This window comes from Vulpes lagopus, chromosome 7 (genome assembly GCF_018345385.1).
Source record: "Vulpes lagopus strain Blue_001 chromosome 7, ASM1834538v1, whole genome shotgun sequence".
Lineage (NCBI taxonomy): Eukaryota > Metazoa > Chordata > Mammalia > Carnivora > Canidae > Vulpes > Vulpes lagopus.
In genome coordinates, this window is record NC_054830.1 from 41,278,625 (window position 1) to 41,302,866 (window position 24,242).

The window sequence follows — 24,242 nt, forward strand, 5'->3', positions numbered from 1 at the left end:
CTTCCCATAGTATATTGTGTGGTAATACAATTTTAGACTGGCTCATTAGCCCTTGTGAGGCCCAGTGATACAGTATAGCAATAGATTGCTATCAAAGCCAAGAGGAAGATAAGGTGGCATCTTTTTCATGGAGAGCTCTAAATCCTCTATTACTTTGAAATCACCTCAGTAGCATATTTTAAACTCAAGATAGGCTGCCTTTCTGGTTCCTGATGATTGTTTTAATGGTGGATTTGACCATATGTGTATCAGATATGGAAAGTAATGTCCATTAAATGGAGTAAAAATGTTCTTTTAGAGAGGAAAAAAAAGTGATTTAAATTTTTAGATTCTCATGGGATCTCATTAAAGTTCTCTTTCTTTAATAGATTGTGCAGCCTAATAGTTATCAGGAATCCTGCAGTGCACATGGCTGATAGGTTAGTTTACACAGGATTAATTGTGTAATTTTGCGGCCAACCAGCACAGTGAACATTGATTTTTGTATTAGCCCCATGTGTTGTTGGTAAGAGAGATTCTGCTTTCTATTTTAAGGTAGTGTAACATTTCACTTTTTATTAATTATAATTTCTACCGGCATGTTTTATGCCTGACATAATTTATTATGTTTTTCCTAATTTTTTTTCCAATTGCTATGTCCTTCAGAAACTTCATAATTTCGAGCACTGATGTGAAACAAAGTGGCAGGAGAAAATGCCTTTCACAAAACATTTTCTGACTGGCCAATTTCCCCACGCCTCCATCGATAAGTTGCCCAAGTCTTTCCTTAGAATAGAGAAGCAATTCAGGCAATTCAGTTGCATCTATTCCAGCTATACTGTGAATGATCCATGCGAGAAGTAACCTGAGGATATTACATTTCTCAAAGCCAAAAATGTGAATGTCCAAAGACAAGCAGGCTACTCAGAACAGAGTCTAGTTTCTAGAAGATGTAGATCTCTAGAACCTCATATTTCCTGAAATATTTGTCTATACGGAACAAATAGAGAAAAGGGTTTTTTGCTTGAATTTTCCAGGTAATTAGGTCAGCTCTTAACTACTACAGCTTACCCACCCTTTGTGGGTATGAAATGCCTATTAGGATTTCAGTGGGATCATTATAGCTGGATTCAAAATATGCATTGTTGAGAAAACAGAAAGTGATGTTGATTGCATGCAATTTAGGCCTTAATCCTTACACTTTTCTTGTCTTGAACTTGCAAATCAATTACCTGCCTAGGCCATAGCTACTACCCCCATCCAAGACTCCATTAGATAAAATTTTCCTCCCTTCATATCACTGTGGTTCCTCCAATAAAAGGAGTTGAACACCTCTTAGTTTTTGCCGCTTTTGTTTTGTTTTGCTTTGCTTTGGGTGGATCCTCCCTCTCCCTTCTCCCCCACCGGGAGTTCCTGCAGCATTATAAAGATCCAATAAGGAGCTGTACAAAGTGAGTACTTAAAGTGTGTGCTGAGTGACCAACCGGCCCCTCCTGGAAGAACCCTCTTAAACACTTTGTTACCAGAACTTCAAAAAGGGGCTTGCTGCTGAAGGATCAAAGGATCTCTTGTATAATAAATTTGGAGCATTCACTCTAAAATGAAGAGAATAAAATGTCTTTTAAGCTCCTGTATGATGCCCGGATTATGTGGAGAGACTAAGGAAGTGGTGGTTCTCTCAGGCTTTTGTGTCATGTTAAACAGAAATAGATGAAAGCAAATGCTTAAAACTGACAAAATCCTGAGTAGGGAAGCTCTGGTCCACAGCTCCTTCACTGGTTCATAACAAACCACCAGCTGATGATTTGCAAAAAAGAAAGAAAGGAAGAATGAAGAAAAGAAAAAAAGAAAGAAAGAGAAAAGGAAGGAAAGAAAAAAGAAAAGAGAAAGGATAAAGATTTCCTTTCTTAGTGAATGACTGAGTTTGTTTTGTGTCATTTTAAACTATGCACCTTCTCAAAGTATATACACCACTTGTTTTTATGACATAGAAATCGGGTCATGACATTGTTGAGAAAGGACTGGAATTGGAATCACAATACTGGGTTCTACACTTGACCTTTGTCACTTGCTGTGAGTGATATTAAAGAAGTAACTTAACCCTCTACATTTTATTTTCCCTCCTTTTTGCATGAATCTAACAAATTAACACAAACTTGTTTTAAGGATTAAATGAAACAAATCTTTGTTAGAGTGTTATAAAAAGTAAGGTTTTATATTAAAATATAGGTAGTTTGCAATAAAATTCAATTAGACAATTAGAACAGATTTTAGTTCTCAGTTTTGAGGATGAATATTCATTTTTATATGAATAGTTCCAGTAATCCAAACCAGAGGTAATTTTTGAAACCATTGTAATTATGTTCAATACAGTATATGCATGAAGATGTGTGTATGCTTCTGGGTAGAGTCCTTAGCTTTCTCCAGATTCTCAAATGCATCAGTGACCTTCATGGGGGTAAGAACCCCTTACCTAGGTAAATCATCACCAATTTCCATTTTGCATTAATTGGTAGCACTGGTACTGTAGAATTGGGTACCTGAAGAGTGAGTTTTATTTATTGGTTTATATTTAAGAGTTTTTGTCTAATGGAAATTCTACTGGGGAAGAAAATCAATGCAGATTGGAGATCTGAATAACTTTCCCTCTTATTTTTAAAAAATATATTTTTGTTATTTCCCATAATTAAGGCAGATACTTTTTTTCTTTCCTCACCATCACCACCACCACTACCACCACCGTCTATTCCTCTTTTGCTTGAAATGTGTAGATAATTGCAGATGCACATTTATGGAAAACTGAAATAGACCTACGCCACAGGTGAACTTCTACATTTTATGAAATAGGACTGCATTAAATATAATATTTTTCTAAATGTTGGCTTTTAGTATCTAAAAAAATTGTTAATTAAAATTTTCAACTCGCAGTGTATCTTTAATTTTTTATTCTCTATCATCTCAAATGTATCTCATCACAACTGTGTTGGTGTCATCCTCAACTATTCTTTCAACTTACCTAACCCATTAGGAATTGTATTTTAATAAATACTTTCCAAAGTGTCACTAATGATATTCTACTCTTTATGTCAAACATTTTTGAATCTTGTTATATTTCTGATTGACTTTTTTGGCAGGAGTGAAAGACCTGGTAACCTCTACTGGCTGACCAGAAAGTTATGTTTAGAATTCACATACTCATCTCTATAACCAAGAGTAGTTGGCATCTATCCTGTACTGAACTCATTGGTGGAGGCACTGGAGAGTCATGGTCTCAGCCCACATATTGGCAGGATGTTGCAAATTATTAATTTGGTCTTTGGAGTAACACCATTATGTTTATATATCATTCCATTTGCACACAGTTTCCTAGAGCTCTTCTTACAGAATCAATTTGATCCATATTAAAGATATTTTGAGAGTTGTCATTGAATTTGCATATTGTGTTCTGCATTACCTTTAATAGGAATTAGCGTTTTATTGTAGTAAGTTAGAAGTTAAATAGTTAACATTTAGAGTCTATCAATAACTAGCCTCCTTCAATTTTTAGACATCTTATTACATCTTTTTGAAGCAGTTTTAGATTCTTTTAAGTTTACTTTTTAGTCATCTCTCTACCCAGTGTGGAGCTCGAACTTACAATGCCAAGATCAGGAGTTGGTATTCTTCTGACTGAGGCAGCCAGATGCCTCTAGATTTTTTTTTAGTTATTGAGTAACTTAGTCATGTTCTGCTGCTTACCTATTTATTTTCATAGTTTTACAAATTAGGTTTTGTACTTAGATTTTTTTTTATACAACAAACTCCATTTACTAGTGAGTGTATATAAAATAATGGTTGTTACATTATCTATTTTTAATTAAAATGTTTTATTTTTTAGCTTTATTGAGGTATAATTGACATATAGAAATTGTGTATATTTGAAGTGTGCAGTATGATTTTGTATACGTATACATTGCCAATAATTACCACAACCAAGCTAATTAACACATTCACCACCCTGCATAGTTACATCGTGTGTGTGTGTGGTAGAAATATTTAGGATCTACTCTCCTAGTAAATTTCAAGTACACAATAAAGTATTATTAACTGTAGTCACCATGCTGTACATTAGCTTCCCAGAACTTAATCATTTTATAACTGAAATTTTGTACTCTTTGACCAGCATCTCCTTATAAGCACCTCCACCCAAGTCCCTGGCAGCCAGCACTCTACTCTATGCGTCTATAAATTTGACTTTTTCAGATTCCACATATAAATGAGATTACAGTATTTGTCCTTTATTTCTTATTTATTTATTTATTTGTTTGTTTGTTTATATTTGTCCTTTAATGTCTGACTTATTTCAATAGCATAATGTCCTCTGGGTTCATCCATGTTGTTGCAAATGGCAACATTTCCTTCTCTCTCTCTCTCTCTTTTTTTAAAGATTTTATTTATTTATTCATGAGAGACACACAGAGAGAGAGGCAGAGACACAGACAGAGAGAGAAGCAAGCTCCATGCAGGGAGCCTGGTGTGGGACTCCATCCAGGGACTCCGGGATCATGCCCTGAGCCAAAGGCAGTCCCTCAACTGCTGAGCCACCCATGCATCTGTCATTTCTTTCTTTTTTATGGCTGAATCATATTTCAGTGTGTGTGTGTGTGTGTGTGTGTGTGTGTGTGTGTGTGACACTTAGGTAGTTTAGAGCTTGCTTATTGTGAATAATGCCTCAATTAACATAGGAATGCACATATTGCTTTGACATACTGATTTCATTGACATTATCTCTGTTATGTGGTTTACCATTTATAAAATCTTATTGGCACTCTGCGAAGGTGATGAGGCAGATTTTGTTAGCACCAATTAAAAAAAGGAAGATGCAGAAGTTCATGATGGTTGTGACCTACTCAAGGATACAGCTAGTGAGTACCACAGTTGGTGTTTGTGTTCCCTATCATTTAACTTTACATCATATCTAGAATTTTCTGAGCTATTTTAATCCCTTCTCCACTCAAAGACCTTCTCTGAAAGGAACTAAGGACCACTTAAAATTCATCCTCTAAGGTAAAGGGCTCAACTCAACTGATTTTGTCTAAGATGTTGAGTTGAGCCCTTTACCTTAGAGGAAGAATTTTTCTCTTCTCACTTCTTTTCTCCCCTTTTTCTTTACTTCCCAATGAACCAAGACATCCAGTATCCTTGGAAACCTGAGTTTTATGAGAAATACAAAAATATGAACTGGAATTACTGGACACATGAATTTGAACTTGTAGTTTCCTACTAAAAATCCACAATAGTCTTCTGTTTCAAGATGAAATTTAATTATCTAGGCATGACACCCAAGGCTCTTCACACTGTCATTGTAATCCAACTTTTCAGCCTCATGTCTGTTTTACCTGCTCTCAGCCCCCATGTTCAGCCTCTCAAACTTCACATATCTTGTTGACTATGTCCTGATTTCCTAGGCTTCTCAGTTTCTCTCCTGATATTCCATAGTGAGTCCCCCCACCATGAATGCCATTCTTTTTTTTATAGCTTCATCAACTGAGCCCCATTTACTTACCTAGCTCAAATAACTGCAGCTTTATTTATGCGTGTTTATTTTGATGCAAAAGATAACTCATGATCATTAAAAAAAATTATTAAATTAGATCATCTTTAATCTCTCCTTGTCTCTTCTAGTGTTAACTTCCCATGAAGTTGTAGATACATGTTTTTTGGGGGGCAAAACTGAGCTCATATTCCATCCAAAATTTTGTAGTGCTTTGTTTCATCTAATTCTGTAACATAAGACATTTCTCTCAGCATGCGATATTCCTCAAAAAATACAGTTTTTTGGACAGTCCGGGTGGCTCAATGGTTTAGCGCCACCTTCAGCCCAGGGCCTGATCCTGGAGACTGGGGATCAAGTCCCACATCAGGCTCCCTGCATGGAGCCTGCTTCTCCCTCTGCCTCTTTCTCTCTCTTTCTCTGTCTCTACTCTCTGTGTCTCTCATGAGTAAATAAATAAAACCTTAAAAAAAAAGAAAATACAGTTTTTTGATCTACAAAGTCATCTAATACACAGTCTATTCTAGGTACTTAATTATTTCTCTATTACTGAGCATTTAGATTGTTACCAAAATTTTATTGTTATAAATAAAATGATTTTACATTAATTTTTGAGCATATATCAATATGTTATCTAAACACAAGCAAGTTTTCTATTTTTGCGAAGATTGGCTTAAGCAGAAGAACATAAAATGGTGTGTTAGATTTTTCAGTAAGGTAAAATGTTTATAATGTTATATAAAGATACACAGTATATGATGTTTACTTATTTATTTTTTTTTACCTATTTGTATGTATATGTGCATATGTGAGGTATAACAGTAGCTGAATATTGATATATTAACTGGGGGGAATGCACTTAGTAGTTTTTGACAGATGATTTTTATTTTATTGTATATATGCTATGTGTTTGTGTGTGTATTTACATATACATACATATATATGTGTGTATGTATGTACATAACTTTGTATTTTACTAGATCTCTACAGTGGACATTTACTACTCTTAAAATAAAGAAAAAAAAGAAAGAAAGGAAACAAAAACATAACCCACAAGTTATCCACCTTAACCAACTGCCATGTCCTTCAGAGCCTTTCCAACATGAAATCATAGGTTAAAAAAAATGAGTTTCTCATGGCTGGCATGTAAAACCACTTGAAAATTATCTGTATCCTAAAGTTCACTATGGTGTGAGACCCTAAATAACTATCAATACTAAAATACAGACAGTACTGAAAAATACTGGGAATGTGGATAGAGTACTAAAACTTAGTTTTCTTTTGAGGGAGAGTATAGCCCTAGGTGTACTTTGGGGATGATGAGGGGGATGCAGAGATTCTGAGGCCCATAGGCCAATGGAGCAAGAACAGTGGGGGCCGATCAGGGGTTGAAAGCTGTTTGAGCAAATACTCTGACCAAAGCAACAGGTGGAATGGCTCAAGCAGGAAATTGGGAATAATATCCTGGGATTGGATTTGTTTAGACAAGTTCCTATTCAGGGACATAGGGCTCTCCATTCATGGGTGTGCCTTGACCACAGTGCCGGACTCCAGAGCAGTCAAGTAATGAATACTTTGAGTGAATGAACAAAGATGCCCTTGTATGATGCTTTTGGAAAGTCCTAATAATAGCGATATTGACTTGTTTTCATACTTAAATGTGCCTGAAAGACTTTCAGGCTAGTTTTCATATATACTTTAGTATGACTTTTAATGACTTGGAATTTCATTCTTTAGTCATGACTGAAAATATATGTGCTCACTAGGCTTGCAGCCCTAAAGAACAACAGTCTGGTTTGAAAATGTTCTTATGGCTATGACAATACCTTTGGTAGTATTTGAGACTATCATGATTATAAGGCTGTATCCTGGAGAAATGGTTTTGTAATTATGTAAATTCTTCGTGCTTCAGTTGCCTTATCTTTAAAATGAGGAACTTAAAAGCAAAAAGTGAAGTGCCTGTCACATAGGGTTGTAAGGATAAAATGAATTCATATAATACAAAACAGAACAGTGTGTGACATACAGCAAGCCCCACATAAATTATCCCATTATCATTACTGAATAAGCCTGACCTTGGTATTAACTTGACCACAACCACCTGAGTTGATCAGTCTTTAGTCAAAGGAGCTTTGCTTTTCTTATATAGGAGATTATTATCCTATACATTTTGGATCATATACAAAAGCCAAGTGCTCCTCCGTCAATTGTGTTCAGAATTGCAGATTTGTTAGTGACATTTGTACTTCCTAGGGAGACAATGTACAATTGTAGTAGAAAGTAATATAAAATCAGAGCTAGATCCTGTTTGAGATCCAAAAGATTATTTAATTTATTCTTAACATAAAATATTGACAATTTTGCTTATTACTTTCAAAACCATTTCAAACATGATTTCATTTGATATAGTATAATTGACAGAATTGAGAAAATAAACAATGCCTCGCCTCAGCATACAGCAAGATGACAAACAGGGAATGGATAAGGTCCATAAAAGGCACTCGGCCTCTGATATATAGGACTTTTAAGTTGTATGATTGGGAAAAATAGCAGCTTCTTCCTTGATGTCATGGAGGTCTAATCCAAGCTTTGTAATTTGGCTAGGTAATGTGGTTGAATCTTGGATGCCAGGATGTTTCCGCTACCTTTGTGTTCATGGTTGGAAGACGACAGGTGGCGCCATGAGGGTCCTGTGCCTTGTAAATGTGGCATGTGACCTCAGTTCCTGCTCTACCACCCTGGTATTCTGATACTGCCTTAAATTCTTTATGAGGAAGCTTCTTCTCTGAGAGGGATTCTTGTAGGGGATCCTTTTTTTTTTTTTCCTACGTAAACCTTTTGTTTTATTTATTTTTTAAAATATTCTATTTATTTATTTATTCATGAGAGACACAGAGAGAGGCAGAGACACAGGCAGAGGGAGAAGCAGGCTCCACGCAGGGAGCCCGACGTGGGACTCGATCCCGAGACTCTGGGATCACATCCTGAGCAGAAGCCAGGTGCTAAACCTCTGAGCCACCAAGGGATCCCCAAACCTTTTGTTTTAATAAATAAGACATATTCATGGCTTAGGTTTTAAATCACATTTACAAATGAGGCCCAAACAGGTTAGCGGTGAAGCGACTACTGCCAGGAGGAGTGCACGGCCCCCATGCACTTTACGCCTAAGAGCAGAGAACACCGTACACATCACCTCTAGGCTCCAGAACTGGAAGCAGAGGACTGGAGGAAGAGCGGAGACTTGGCGAAGCTCCTGTGACCACCACCTGATACCCTCACCTTCACGCTACAGAAGCCGATGAAAGTTGTGCTACTTTTAGCACAGGAAAGCTAAGAAAGAGCTTTCCTAATTATATGAAGTGAAACTTTCTCTCATTGTTAACAATTAGGATAAGGGCATTAGCTACACAGAGTACCCACTGACAAATACAGACTATGAGAACGGCGAAGAGGAAGCCACACAGATATCTCGTTTCTTCAAATATCAGAAACTTCCATGCCACAGCAGGAGAGCAGTGGACGACCTCTACTTCTCCCAAAGGTTTAGTCTAAAAACTTCCTGTTGGCATTTGCACCGAATAAGGCTTCCTGTACTTCTGGATCATCTGCTGGGCTATGAGGTCCAGCCGACTTTCTAGAGTATTGGAAACCTTTATTTTATGATCCTCATTATAGATCTCCACTCCACCAGCTCTTTCCTCAGGCAGGTAGGATTCCTGATCAATTTGGACATCAACATCTTTTTTTGGTGGCAGTTTTGTACACAGGAATCGCTTTTGGCACTGCAGCCTTTACCAGAGGGAAATCCTGTTTCCTGCAACAATCATTCGGGGCTCCAGCAGTTGGTACAAACCCTGGAGGACCAGTCCATCCAGCAGCACTTGGTACCTGGCTGTATCTTTTACCACGTTGCTGAGTCTCTGTTTTGCTTCATTTAGTAGGTCTATAATAAGGTCATCTCTTGCTCTGAGGACTTTGAGCCTTGCTTGATTCATCGAATTAGACATCTGAAGTTTCTTCTGCTGCTCAATTTGCTTTTCCTAATTAGTATTCCATAATCTTCAGTCTTTGAGTTTGTACAAGACAACCTTTCTCAATGTTGAACCCTTCCTCTGCCTTCGCATCTATTTCCTCTGCTTTCTCGTTGGCTTCTTGTTCAATAAAAGCCATCGTATGCTTAATCTGCTTCTGCACATCAGCATCATTGAGGGCCATGGCCAAAGCTGTGCTAGGCCAGAAGGCCACTGGCTCGAGCTTAGCCTGGAAGGTGGCGGGGGGGAAAGCAGGAAAAGAAAATCCTGTGGGGGTTTTGGCTTCCTTTGGTTTATCTTGTAGGGTATCCTGTAGGGTATCAGTCATGTTGATCCTTACCTCTCAGATAGCAACAGAATAAATCCTGGCCACATTTGATTGCAGAGAAAACGAGGAGTTGCATAATTTCCCCCAAGGTGACACAGCCAGGAAGTAGCAGAGCTCATTCATTTAAATAATTATTGACCACCTGCTGTGTGCTACATGCTGGACTGGCTCAAACCCCCAAAGTTCCTGAGTGTAATTGATAGCATTGGTCAGATCCAGGTCATTGTAGGTCAGACATCCATAGAGTAGGGAAGGGTTCTTGACAGGTGTATTAGTTCTCCACAATGTTCTCAAATGGTAGAGTCTCAAATACTCTGAAAGTAGGATATAAACCCTGTTTTCTGTTTATAAACTTTGAGTGTGCTTGCCAAAAATAGGTCACGATGTTTCTGGAAGCTAGGCTTAGTAATAGAATTCTATTGTATATGATTTACTCTCAATTTATTTCTGAGGAATCTCTCCTCTTTTAAGTTACAGAAGTCCAAGATTATAGAAAACATAACTATAGTCACCTCTCATGTATCCTTCAAGATTTTATTCATTTTGATCTATCTGTTCTGTGTATTTATCTTTCCACAGTATAGATTTCTAATCATTTAATCTTGAATAAAAATTTGTGATGCCAGCCTTTCAAATATTTTGTCATTTTCTTTCTCTCTTCAGCTCCATTATTAGAGCAACTTTTTCCTGTAATCATACACTTTTTAAAATTATTTATTTATTTATTTATTTATTTATTTATTTATTTAAAAGAGAGAGAATATGCATGTAACACACATCTGCTGGGAAGAGGGAGAGTGAGAGAGAGAATCTCAAGCAGAGTCCCTGCAGAGCATGGAGCCCAACACAGGGCTCCATCCCAGGACCCTGAGATCCTGACCTCATCCAAAATCAAGAGTTGGCTGCTTAACCAACCGAGCCACCCAGGCACCCCTCTCCTGTAATTATAAACTTCTAAGGCAAAAAGAAATTATAAAAAAAAAACAATTATTAGAATTGTCATATTGTAAATGAGGCTCCTGAGACCAAAACTGGTTAAGAAACTTGCTGTTAATAAGCAAAATTAATGATAGAGCTAGCAATAAAATTCAGATGGTCTTCTGACTTGCCCTGGAATATTCTTTCTAAATTTCTCCACATGACGCTATTAGGCTCCTTTCAACAGTTGGTTGTATGACTTTTAAAAATAGTAGGAGATTGAGAAAAGGACTACATGGTAGTTATTTCTCTAACTCAAGGTATATTATATGAATGATGGAATAAGGAAGTCTGGCTAGTGTACGTCAAGCTATGGGCTTCCAGTTACATGGACAGGTTCACATCATGGCTGTGCCACTCATTCTCATTGTGATCTTGTACAGGCACCTAAATCTATTTGAATTCTTTGCATCTTTTATAAAATTAGGGTCAGTAGTACCTTAATTAGAGGGCACTTGTGAATAACAGATAAATTGTTTAGTGCAACATGCAGCACAAATTATGTCTCAATTAATGTTAGAAGAAAAATCATGTATGACCTTTAGTAGGGGGTCAGCAATTGTTTTTGAGTAAACACATACTGAAACTAGTGATCAGAAATAGAGACTATTTTCTTCAGAGTATTCTTTCAAATATATTAAAAGGAACAAATTCAGTATTTTCCCAAAATTTTTATTTAAATTCTAGTTAACATGTAGTGCAAAATTCAACATTTTCATATTGCTTATATAAGGTTTTGCTTATAAATAATTTCCCAAAGCAACTTTTGCTATTGATCATAGTTTTCCCAATAGTCATTTATTGTGCATCATTTTATGTTAAGCATATTGAAGAATTTCTATTGTGTGCTCATTTTTATTGTGGTACCAGCTTGTATTCTAGGGAATATTATATGCATCATATATCATTTTCTTTTTAAAAGATACTATATTCATTCAAAAAAATTGAATTGAGCATCCTGTACACATTTTGAGTGTAAAGACTTCAGTAATTTGAATCAAGAACTCATTCCTGCCAGGCAAATGCTAGTTGATGACAGAAAGAGAGATATTTTCTCTCCCATTTTTTAAAGAGTATTGACCCAAATATTGGCAGAAAGCTGAGGTGCTCTCATTCTGTTTTTAAAATCACTAAAAAATCTCTACTGTTTGAAGATTCATTGAGATTAGGTACATTTTTAAAATAAAATAAAACAAAAACAAAAAATAGCCACTCTTGATTCCAAATACATATACTTCACATAGACAGACATACACACAACACAAACATATCAAATAGGTATTTTCACTCAATGTGCATTTATTAAGCAACCAGTATTTGACAATTTGACAGCCACTGTGCTTGAGTCCCAGGGATGCAAAAATTTAAGATTTTTTTTTCTTGGCCTTAAGGAACTTACAAGCTTGCAAAAGAACATTATTAAAGGAATCATTTCCTGTCTTGTGAGAATAAGACATATAACTGCTCACACATGCAGCTTATATAGCAGTTGTCAAGTTTCCTACGTCACCATTGGGGTGATGTGGTTTCATCCTGTTGGCTGAGTTTGAGTGATGGTCTGATCAAGTAAGTGCTCTTCCTGGCCTTGTTGACTGCTTCTGGTTGGTAATGTTGATGGATCTGTGCTGCCCCTCCAGTTACTGAACACTTTCTAGATCCTGATCCTGAACTAACCATTTTATACGTGTTACTCCTTATCCTTCAAACCTATCCTGCAAGGTAGATACCATTATCCCTTATTTACCAATGACACTGTGACATCTTATCTCTAAATAATTCTTATGCAGCCAAGTTTTCCTCCAGGATTGGAAAAGGTCACAACTTCCTTTGCTAAGCACCTACTGAAGTCATAGGTTTGCTTTTAGGGGCCACATTGTGTGAAAAATATTATTTTCAAATGCTAAATAACCTGAGCATAAGATGTCTGTATTAGGAAGGCCTGAAGACCTGAGTTTACCTGATTCTGAACAGCTGCTGTAGGTGTGCTGTACATTGAGTGGACAAGTCTCATACGCCTTTAATACCTCTTGCTTTTGAGCAAGTTCCGTTTCTCCCTCTAGTGTGCTTTCTCTCTCCTTCTGTGTTTTGTTTCCTTAAATGAGTCTAGTTTCATTCAATATACCTACACTACGTATTTATGTTTTTTTCACTCATGATTCTTTCTTCACCCAGCAAAAAAGCAAACAACAAACAAGGACCCAAAGGCCCATTTTGCTTTAATATACTTCAAAATTCTTTGGATTTTCCTGTTAGTATTTCTATTATTCCTCCCTTTGCATTTGGTAGGTATATTTATTCAGATCTCTTAAGTAAGAGAGACTTGGGGACTTTGGAAGAAGAAACAACTACACACTAAGAATAGAAAATAAGATATTGGTATCTGTATCAATGATGGTGGGAGAAAGGGTAAAGGCTTATAGATTAAATAATTCAAAGGATTATATATCCTGATAAATACCATAGAAGTAAAATGAGAAAGACATTTTCTTGGACTACTGTATTCCTGTGTGTGTGTGCATACCCTTATCATTAAAAATGTTTGAGCCTGTATCTCCAGTGTGTGTGTGTGTGTGTGTGTGTGTGTGTATACATATATATATATATATATCCCAATTGTATAGATACAAAGTATGCTAAATATTACTATAAGAAAACAGAAAACAGGAATTAGAATAAGATTATTTTAAAATAATGTGTATACACATATGTATATATAGATATTTTGATATCAACATAAAAGTTTTAGTATATATTATAATTTCAAATATATGTATACTTGTTGCATTCTAAAGGATTGTCCATATAGCCCATTTTAGAGATCATACCTACAACATGAAGTAATGAAAGACCTAAAAATAAGAAGTAATCCTTTATATATACACCAATGCCATGCACACACACACACACACACACACAATTGCAAAGAACTGGATTAGTTGCAAAGAACTTATATCCATGATTAATGGCAATGCTTTCTCAACCAAAGTTGAATGAAGCAGATGAGAGCTCAGCAGGCATATGCTGCTGCTGTGAGCATACAAATAAGTTTGATCAGTAGCTAGAGTCTTCATGCCTAATGCCAAACAGTCTGAAAATGCTAAGCAAGAGTGTGGATAATTCAGCATGGGCACTGGTCCCTGTTGTCATGGATGTTATTGACAGTGTTAAGAAGATGGGAGCCACTAGAAAGAGCCACCTGTGGTAGGTATATGGCATGGATAGGTTTTGGAGAGATGTCTCAGAGAGATTTAATATTGGAACTATCAAAGTGGATCACTGACTATAGAATGTACCTGACTTGTGACATTCTTTATCACTGAGATAAATAGAGGACATCTTTTTTTTTTTTTTAAGATTTTATTTATTCATGAGAAACACAGAGAGAGAGAGAGACAGAGACGTAGAGGGAGAAGCAGGCTCCTTGCAGGGAGCCCGATGTGGGAATCAATCCCCTGACCCAGAATCTCACCCTGAGCTGAAGGCAGTTGCTCAACCGCTGAGCCACCCAGGCATCCCAATAGAGGATATCCTATATCACATCATTTAAGTTCAGCTTCAGTCATCAGGGCAGGACATCAGCAGATCCCATTTGGAATCAACATGCAAATATTTCATTTCTTCTTGTCCCTGTTGAATGACTGTTGTAACACATTGAATATGCTGGACACACAAAATGATGGAAATTTTCTGTGCTCCTCCAGTTTGGTCAATCTCTTCTATTAGCCTGTAGAACTCAATAAACACAGAAATACTCTAGCAATGTGTACCATGGATCCACTGATTGGGAGCCATATTAAATGTTTTATGCATTGTTAGTCTTCCATAAACAATCCTGTGTGTTATAATAATACAGAATAATAATGGTATCAAAAGTAGGCCTAAAGGGTTTGAAATGAGGCCACTAAACAAAAAGTATATTGGGCACAGTCTGTGCAGTGTGTCACTTGGTCAATTGGACAGCAGTAGGGACTATTTTTATATATGCCAGGGTAAAATTTGTTCTTCAGTGTATTGGTGTGAAGTTCTCTGGAAGGCATTGCAATCTGTTTATAACTTTTTGGCAACAGCTTTTGGAATAAGGCCAAAGATACTGTCAAATAATGCAAAGAAACGGAAATGAATTGCTTGAATATTTTAACCATTCTTCTCTTTCCTAGGGCCAAAAAATATTGTAGTTTTCTAACTATCTTTAATTAGTAATGTCTGCGAGAATGAGTTAGACTTACTAGATGGAATTTAGCTCATCTGAATTATGCTCATGAAGTTATGACAACTGGTATGCAAAACCAGTTCTTTGACTTTTTTTGACTATCCTTATGCTCAACAGAAAATCTTAGCTCTTCAAAGGTGTACTTATGGGACAGCATCTGAAAAAAAAAAGGCTTATAAGCAATCTTTGAGGGATTGGGAGCCAATCCTCAAATTATCCAGGAATTAACAGTAAAAGGATTATGTATATTGGTTGAAATTCCTTTTCTTTCTTTCTTTCTTTCTTTCTTTCTTTCTTTCTTTCTTTCTTTCTTTCTTTCTTTCTTTCTTTCTTTCTTTCTTTCTCTCTTTTCTTTCTTTCTTTCTTTTTTTTCTTTCTCTTTTTCTTTCTTCTTTCTTTCTTTCTTTCTCTTTTTCTTTCTTCTTTCTTTCTTTCTCTTTTTCTTTCTTCTTTCTTTCTTTCTTTCTCTTTTTCTTTCTTCTTTCTTTCTTTCTCTTTTTCTTTCTTCTTTCTTTCTTTCTTTCTTTCTTTCTTTCTTTCTTTCTTTCTTCTTTCTTTCTTTTCTTCTTTCTTTGTTTCTTTCTTTCTTTTCTCCTTTCTTTTCTTTTTAAGAGGGGAGCCTTGGAAGTAGAGCTAGGTGAGAGCTAGTCTCTTGAATTGAAGGCTTATGTTAACTGTGTAATTCATAGAGTTCTGGTCTTAGAGAGTGCTTCCTGAGAGAGCTCTCATCAGTTCGGTCTATACTGTTTTATGTTGTTGATACATTGGTCACAGCCTCAGACAAAAGCAAGTGGATATTGTAAAGAACAGTTCACGGAGGACTGCCAAGTAGAAATTCCTACAAACTGTGGTCTGTTGCAAAATACTTGGATTTGTGAGAGAAGACATGTCAATAATTTTTTTCAATGAGAAGTATAATTATGTGGCTGTTTTCTGTGAGTCTGCCTTCTCTGCTTCATTTATTCATAGATAGGAATCTATAGGGTATTTTCTATAGTAACAGAACAGTGTTATGATTTAGGAATTTGGGGATTTTGGGGGGAGAGTGGGGAGAAAGAAAAATTAAACCCATATTTTTTAACAGGGAAAAGATAAACATGAATTTAAAAGTGTTTTTAAATTTTTTAAGATTTATTTTAGAAAGATAGAAAGCGTGCATGTGTGCAAGTGGGAGGCAGCAGGGGAGGAGAGGGAGTAGGAGAGAGAGGATCCTCAGCTGACTCCCAGCTGAGCATGGAACCCTATGCAGGGCTCACTCTCACAACCCTGAGATCATGACCTGAGCCAAAATTAAGAGTCAGCCACTTAACTGACTGAGCCACCCAGGTACCCCTAAAAGTGTTTTGTTAGATGAAAATTGTCTCCATAACTATAACTTTCTAATCTCTCTCCAGGTGCTGTAAACTACAAACAATGATCCCATCTTAATACTGCAGACGTACCGTAGTAGAACTAAGAGGAACTTAACTTACTGGTAAGAATATTTTTCTTAATTATTTGCCTTATGCATTTTTGAAAGCATTTAATCATTGCAATGCATGGTAGAAGAGTGTAGCCAGAGGGAGTGACACAAAGAATAGACCAGATATATGACATGTAAAGGTGGTGGTGGTTGTTAAGTTTCATTAAAATGCTGGCTTATTTTTGAAAGGACAAAATTCTTAACTAAAAAATACTTTTCTGTTAGCTGACCTTTTGGCATATTTGAAGGTTGCATCCTGGTATTTATCCAAACATCATTTTTTATAGAATATGAATTTCAACATTGGGATCTGAGAAGGTTGGCTTCTTAAGAGTTTTAGTGAGAAAACCTGTGTTTTCACTGGTCAAACAGAGCTCACCCCTTTATGGTCTGAAGGGCTTTCAGCTTCAGTAACTGTCCCTTGGATTTGGATCAATGTGAAATCTGACCTGAATCCTCCTTTGGAGTTTTTTCAAATTCTTTGTGCAGTACCAGGCTGAATAGTAAGTAATTTCAAAGAGCTTGGAAGAGTGAGAAAAATCCACTTTCCAGGGCCAGACACACAGTGATGTGGTTATGGGGAAGCTATTTCAGCCCTTTTAAACCTCTATTTCCTAGTTCATAAAATTGAAATAATAATAATTGTAATTGCCTATAGATACAGGTTAAGTTGGATAATTTTGATAACACTTATTAGCACTGCGATTAGTCCATAGCATTGTTTGGTAAATGTTAACAATTAATATCATTATTAGTTTTTATTTTTATTTTTTTAAAGATTTTATTTATTTATTCATAGACACACACACAGAGAGGCAGAGACACAGGGAGAGGTAGAAGCAGGCTCCATGCAGGGAGCCCGATGTGGGACTTGATCCCGGGTCTCCAGGATCACACCCCAGGCTGCAGGCAGCACCAAACCGCTGCACCACCGGGGCTGCCCTCATTATTAGTTTTTAAAGACAAAGTGATTCAAGGAAAAAGTGGTATCTTTTCCCCAATTATTGGGGGAAAGGACTCAGAATCAAGGTGTTTCATCCCTTTCCACTTTATTTTCAACTGCTTCTTTATTATTTTATAGTTACTAAGATCCTTGTTTATAACCAGCATATAGAAAGATTCTGCATACACCAGATAGTATCTTAGTTCTTCAGGAGTACATAGTTTGTTCGTAATGAAATGTGCTCTTGAGAAACTAACAATATTATTTTTTATTGTCTCTGAGAATAAGTGAGGAAATCGTATGTATGTGTGTTTTGAATAAATTTGGTCTCTTTGTCTCATGTACTGGAGTGGCTTTGTTCCTTCACCATATTTAGATTCTTCCTTTGGAGCTGGCTTCAAGAGGGCTATCCTGCACAGGGTTTCCAATTCTGTTTACAGGTCTACTGGATGATTAAAAAGCATCTGTGACATACACTCATATTCTTGGAGAAAACCCTTCCTGAAATCTAATTAATCAAATCCTTTGATGATTACTGGTAATGAGGGGTACGTTTATTGTGTTAAAACACTGTATGATCTCATCCTAAATAAATTTCTAATTTATAAGAAACCTTATGTAAATCCTTTCAGAAATTAAAGGATGAAATACAATGTCCAGGGTATTAAATTTTTAGAAAGTTGTTATCACACTACCATGGGAAACCTTAATTGTGGTTGTATCATGATGATGTCTTAATAATTGTGTCTTTTGACATCCTGAAAATGGTTGGCAGCCTGCAAAACAACTATTCATTAAAAACAATTCACCCTTCCCTCTATTTTATTGAAATATGTTCATTTCCTTGTTTTCCTTGATGAATGATCACATTATTACTTAGTTCTACAAAATCAGTGCTCTTGCCATCAGTTTTCATTGTAGTGCTTGAGAAATTTAGCTTTTGTGTCTTCCAGGAAGTATTTATGAAATCATAGTCCTTGTACATGTCTTCTCTCGCCCTGCACAGACATTCAAGTATCAAAAGTATCAATTTTCTTTTGAAATTTTGTTTTTGGAGTCCCTCCCCTTCCAGAGAGACTCCAAATTATTGAATTAATTTTCTCTCAAAAATTAAAAAAAAAAAGGAGTGAAATGATTTCCAAGGCCCTGATTAGACTATAATATATGAGTTCTAATTTTGCTCTTTATGCTGTTTTCTAACACCCAGATTAATCTGAACCGGTTCACAGCCCAATCTGTGTTTAAGTATTAGAAATTTTATGAGCTTGAGTTTGTACATAGCAGATTAAGTCCACCTTTACATTTCAATTGTTATCATATCTATGTATAATTTATCTAAAGATGATATTATCCATACATCTTAACAGAAGGCTTAAGTAGTTGAATGACAGAGACTATATTTTTGCAGTAGAAGGTCACATAAAATATATGGGCTTTGTTAAATATGGTGTGTCATCTTGGGTCACCTGCTGAGACTGGTTGATGGTACTTATCTCTACACACTGCTCCTCCTACTGATTTATGGGCTCAGGTGGGTCCTATTATATCAAATACTAGGCTGCATGCCCTGGGAAGTAAGGGAGAGTAGTATTTTAATTTAAGTCCTAGCAAAGTGCTATTATGTGAGAGAAGATTAGAGCTGCCTCCTCTTGCTGGCCTGTGAAGTTTTCATAAAGGTGTTGATTATTTTCCAGTGACATCCAGATCCACTGTCAGAGACCACTCACATGTTCAGTTATGTCAGGGCTTGGCTCCTATACTCTGTAGAGGACAAGATATAATGACCTTTTGTTTTTGAAATGTTCTCAGTGCAATGTGCCATATACACTGCATATGATGGTGAATTTTTTGTGTCAGCTTAACGAGGGCTAAGGGATGCCCAGACAGCTGGTAAAATATTATTTCTGGGTGTGTCTGTGAATCTGTTTCCAGAAGACATTAGCATTTGAATTGGTAGATTGAATAGAGAAGATCTCCCTCACCAATTTCTGTGGGCATCATCCAATTCATTGAGGGACCTGAATAGAACAAAAAAGCAGAAGTGTGGATCTATTTGTTCTGTATTTGAGCTGGGATACCCATATTCTGTCCAATATTGGTTCCCAAGCCTTTGGAATCATACTGAATTGCACCACTGGTTTTGCTGGTTCTCCGGATTGTAGACAGCAGATCATGGGATTTTTCAGCTTTCATAATATCATATGAGCCAACTCCTACAATAAATCTTTTTATATTTATCTGTATATCCTGTTCATTGTGTTTCTCTGGAAATCCTATTACCCTGCACAAGCGCAGCTTACTTGGCTGATCCTACCTCTTTCTTGTTTTGTGTTTATATGCCCTCAACTCAATTGCAATTAATTGTTCACATATCTGTCTTATGAATATGTCTTTGAGGGCAATGCCCAGTTCAAATACATATTTTTACTGTCAATCCTGAGTGTAGAACCTAGCACACACTAGATGCTTTATAACGATGGGGGCAGAAAGAAAAAAGAATGAAGGGAGGGGAACATTATCCTGAGAGATCACTCCTTGGGAACTTTCTATGCTAAATTCCAGGGTTGTTTTTCTAGGTTCTATAATCTAGACAATCTTCTTAGGAGTTTCTAGTCTCAAACTTGGTTTCATTTTTTTAAAAAGATTTTATTTACTTATTTGAGGAAGAAAGAGAGAGAGATAATGCACAGAGGGAGAGGGAGAAGCAGACTCCCCACTGAGCAGGGACCCCCCCATCCCACCCCCAGCCCAACACGGGGCTCCATTCCAGGACCCTGGGATAACAACCCAAGCTGAAGGCAGACACCCAACTGACTAAGCCACGTAGGCACCCCTAAACATGATTTCTAATGAATTTTAATTTTCCCTTAACTCTTATCTCTCTGATATTCCTACCTGGTCTGTTATTGGCATATAGCTAATTCACTTCAGGACAAATAGGAAGTAGAAGTAAAAGCAGGGAAATCTCTCTCAAGAAAGCCTAAGTGGTGGGACGCCTGAGTGGCTCAGTTGGTTAAGCATCTAACTCTTGATTTTGGGAAGGTCATTATCTGAGGGTCATGAGATCAAGTCCCAGTTTGGGCATCTCAGCATGATTGATCTTATCTCTCCCTCTCCTCCTGCCCCTCCCCCCTGTTTGCACTCTCTCTTAATTAATTAATTAATTAAATCTTAGAAAAAAAAAAAAAAAAGAAAGCCTAAGTGGAAGATAAGTAAAATCAACCTCCTCAGAAAAAGTTCTCTTCTTTTGCATAATTGTTAATTTTTCAGCATCTTTTGAAATGAGATATTCAAAAGTAATAAGATTTCTTTAGATGCTAGAATATTTTGCATAAATAATTTTCATATTTCAAAATGATGATACTAAACAGTATCTTGTTTCTTTTCCTTTATCCCTTTCTTTTCAATGATATAAGCACATCAGAACTAACTCTGTGCCCTTGTCCAGAATTAATCATTCCTATCCATATTTGATGTTTACACCTTTTAAATATTTATGGGTTGTTGTGTTCCTTTATTGTTGTTTACCCACTCTGGGACATTTAAAAGCCTTACATTTCCTCCTTAGCCAAGCACTCCATTCCCTTCATCATTCTCTTGGCTGTTCTTTGGACCACCTCCAATTTGCATACATAATTTTGGTATTGAGGTGCCAAAAATACGTTTGTTTCAACTGGAGTCTTATTGGATTTGCTTTCACTCAAATTATGTACACAAATAAATGTGATCTCCAAGCCATGAAAACTCAGTAAGGACTCCAAAGGGAAGCTAGGATATATAGACATGCTGTTAAAATACTATAGGAAGATTTTAAGTGAATGAGGAAATGGCATCTCAAAATCAAATGATCAGGAATGAGCAGTGTGTGAAAAATTCTGTTTGTAAGTCCAGGTCTGTGTTGTTTTGCAGATTTTTGTTGTAACTGCCCGTCTGTTGTTTTTTAAGACTATAGTAGGGTTAGATTCAGTCTTACAGCCATTTCCTAATTTTAAAAAAATAGTATCTTTTTAAAAAGATTTTATCTGACAGAGAGAAAGGAAGAGAGCACAAGCCAGGGGGCAAGGGTAGAGGGAAAGAGGGAAGCAGGCTCTGCTCCCCACTGAGCAGAGAGACCAATGTGGGGCTCTGATCCTAGGACCCTGGGATCATGACCTGAGCTGAAAGCAGGTGCTTAACTATCTGAGCCACCCAGGTGTCCCCATTTCCTAATTTTTTAATTTATTTTCTCTTTCTTGGTAATTTCAGAAGGCAGAGTCCTTTATCAGTAGGAAAACAGTTGCTATTTCATTGCAGAGAGAAGACTGAAGTAAAATAACCATTAAAATATTCAAGGCAAAGAGACACAAACCCAGGGAAACTTGTGTGATTTTTTTTAAATAAATGGATACTTTGAATCCTATATTGTTATTTAAAAGGACTTTTCAAGTAGCAATGTGACACACTGCACAAATAAGATATCAATGGAATTATATAGCACAACCAAATAAATGACTTACAGTGAAATCCACTGAGGAGAGGAAATTGTGTTTTCTCAACAAAATGCCATTTTTGCCCTAAGGCATTTCATGTTGGGGGAAAATATCCTGTATAACATTGACACAAATCATAGGCATCTCCCCTAAACAGCATTTTTTATTGAACTGCACACATGTGCAAATATTTGAGGCCTTAGAGAAGAAACAAACCAATGAAATACATCACTGCTATCACCACCTGAAACTAGGGAGGGCGACAGGAGCAGACACATTTCAGAGCCTAGTGATGAAGCAGGGAATTAAGAAGTAAATCAAAGCTTCTGATCAAAGGCTAATTTAGTCTGGCATAAATGATCCTACAGTGGAAGGAAGCCTCATGCACAGAGATCAAAGATTAGTGCCACTACACACGCCACAACATTCTCTGCAAAGGGGCAAGAGAAAGCACGAGAAGGAAGGGGAAAGAAGAAATACATCAAAGCATTCTAAGAATCCTGTGCAGTATAATCTCCCTTTCTCAGTACAGCATGCATTATTTTGAAAAATGAAAATGAATCTGGCTCATTTTTTATGGTATGTTTGTGTTCTACTTTTGAAATAGTGAGTAGCTGCTACTGTTCCATGTGTAAATTGACAGTGAAAGTAAAATAAATCTTATCAATTGCTTTCCCATTGTCTAATAAAAGATGCTTCATTCATTTGTAGGAATTAGACATTTTCTACAGCATTCATTCATTCAACAATTACTTTTGTTTAACTGTTGAAAGCCAGTTGAGGATACGGTAGCAAACTAAAACAGACACAGTTTTTACTCTCATGAAGCTTACAATCCACTAAGGTAAGCAGATATTAATCAGGTTATTATGCAGACAAATGTAAAATTGTTGCTCTGAGACGTAGAAAGGAGTCAAAGATAGATTTGGCCTATGGTTAGAGAGGGAATCTTTGAAGAATTGGTGTCTGATCAGAGGTAGAAAGTAAACTGGGAAAGAAGGGAAGGTAAGAAGAATGCATTTTGTTAGAGAACTTTGTTAATGTGCTTTCATTTATCTGGGGGGGCATAGTTTGCTGGTGATGGTGGTGGAGAGTCAGTCCAGCTATAGTGCTGAGAATAGTGCCTAAGTATTACTGCTTAAAAAAATGGATTTTATTGCCAAAAGAATTTGAGTTCTAGCCCTAATTTGTCAACATCTCAGTTGAATATTTTTGACATATTAGTCAACGTTTCTGAATCTCAGCTGCTGATCATAATCCTTGTCTCAGAATTGTCTTAATAAATGTTAGCTATCATCATCATCATTGTCGTCGTCATCATCATCGTCACCACTACCATTCTTACCTGGGGGATTAGCACAGATTTGTGGTATGATTTTAGGCATATCATTTCATTACTTTGAGTTTCAACTTCATACTTCCATAAAAAGAGGGATGTTGGATTAAATGGTTTAAAGATTCCTTCTTGGTCTAAATATCCAAGATTTCCCATGCAAATCTACAGCTGGAAATTTCAGTCCATATATGGGAAGCTTATAACCTGGCTGGTTAGGAAAAGTAGACTTTGTTTAAAAGCAGACTTTAAAAAAAAATTCAATTAACATACAGTGTATTATTAGTTTCAGAGGTAGAGGTCGGTAATTCATCAGTCTTATATAATACACTTAGTGCTCATTACATCACATGCCCCCCTTAATGTCCATCAACCTAGTTACCCCATCCCCCTGACACCCCTCCACCCCTAGCAGCTCTCAGTTTGTTTCATATGATTAAGAGTCTCTGATGGTCTCTCTTTCTGATTTCATCTTGTTTTATTTTTCCCTCCCTTCCTCTATGATCTCTATGATATTGTTTTTTTTTTTTTGATTGGAGTTCAATTTGCCAACATTTAGCATAACACCCAGTGCTCATCCCGCCAAATGCCTTCCTCAGTGCCCATCACCCAGTCACCCCAACCCCCCACGCACCTCCCTTTCCATTACCCCTTGTTCATTTCCCAGAGTTAGGTGTCTCTCATGTTTTGTCACCCTCACTGATATTTTCCCTCATTTTCTCTCTTTTCCCTTTATTCCCTTTCACTAATTTTTATATTCCCCAAATGAAGGAGACCATATAATGTTTGTCCTTTTCTGATTGACTTATTTCACTTACCATAATACCGTCCAGTTCCATCCACATTGAAGCAAATGGTGGGTATTTGTCATTTCTAATGGCTGAGTAATATTCGATTGTATACATAGACCACGTCTTCTTTATATGATCCAGTTTTGTTTCTTAGATTCCACATGAGTGAATTCATATGATAATCA

At 36.7% G+C, this 24,242-nt stretch overlaps 1 protein-coding gene and 1 pseudogene across 5 annotated transcripts in view; one reads left to right on the plus strand and one right to left on the minus strand.

Moving 5' to 3' along the window:
- Positions 1 to 24,242, plus strand: part of CHL1 (cell adhesion molecule L1 like) — a 193,895-nt gene that overhangs the window by 31,079 nt on the left and 138,574 nt on the right. For all 5 annotated transcript variants that reach the window (XM_041764398.1, XM_041764399.1, XM_041764397.1 and 2 more), the window contains exon 2: positions 16,454 to 16,533. The gene's annotated coding sequence lies outside the window, so the exon portion shown is untranslated. The remainder of the gene's footprint in view (positions 1 to 16,453; positions 16,534 to 24,242) is intronic.
- On the minus strand, positions 9,056 to 9,727 carry LOC121496118 (annotated as a pseudogene).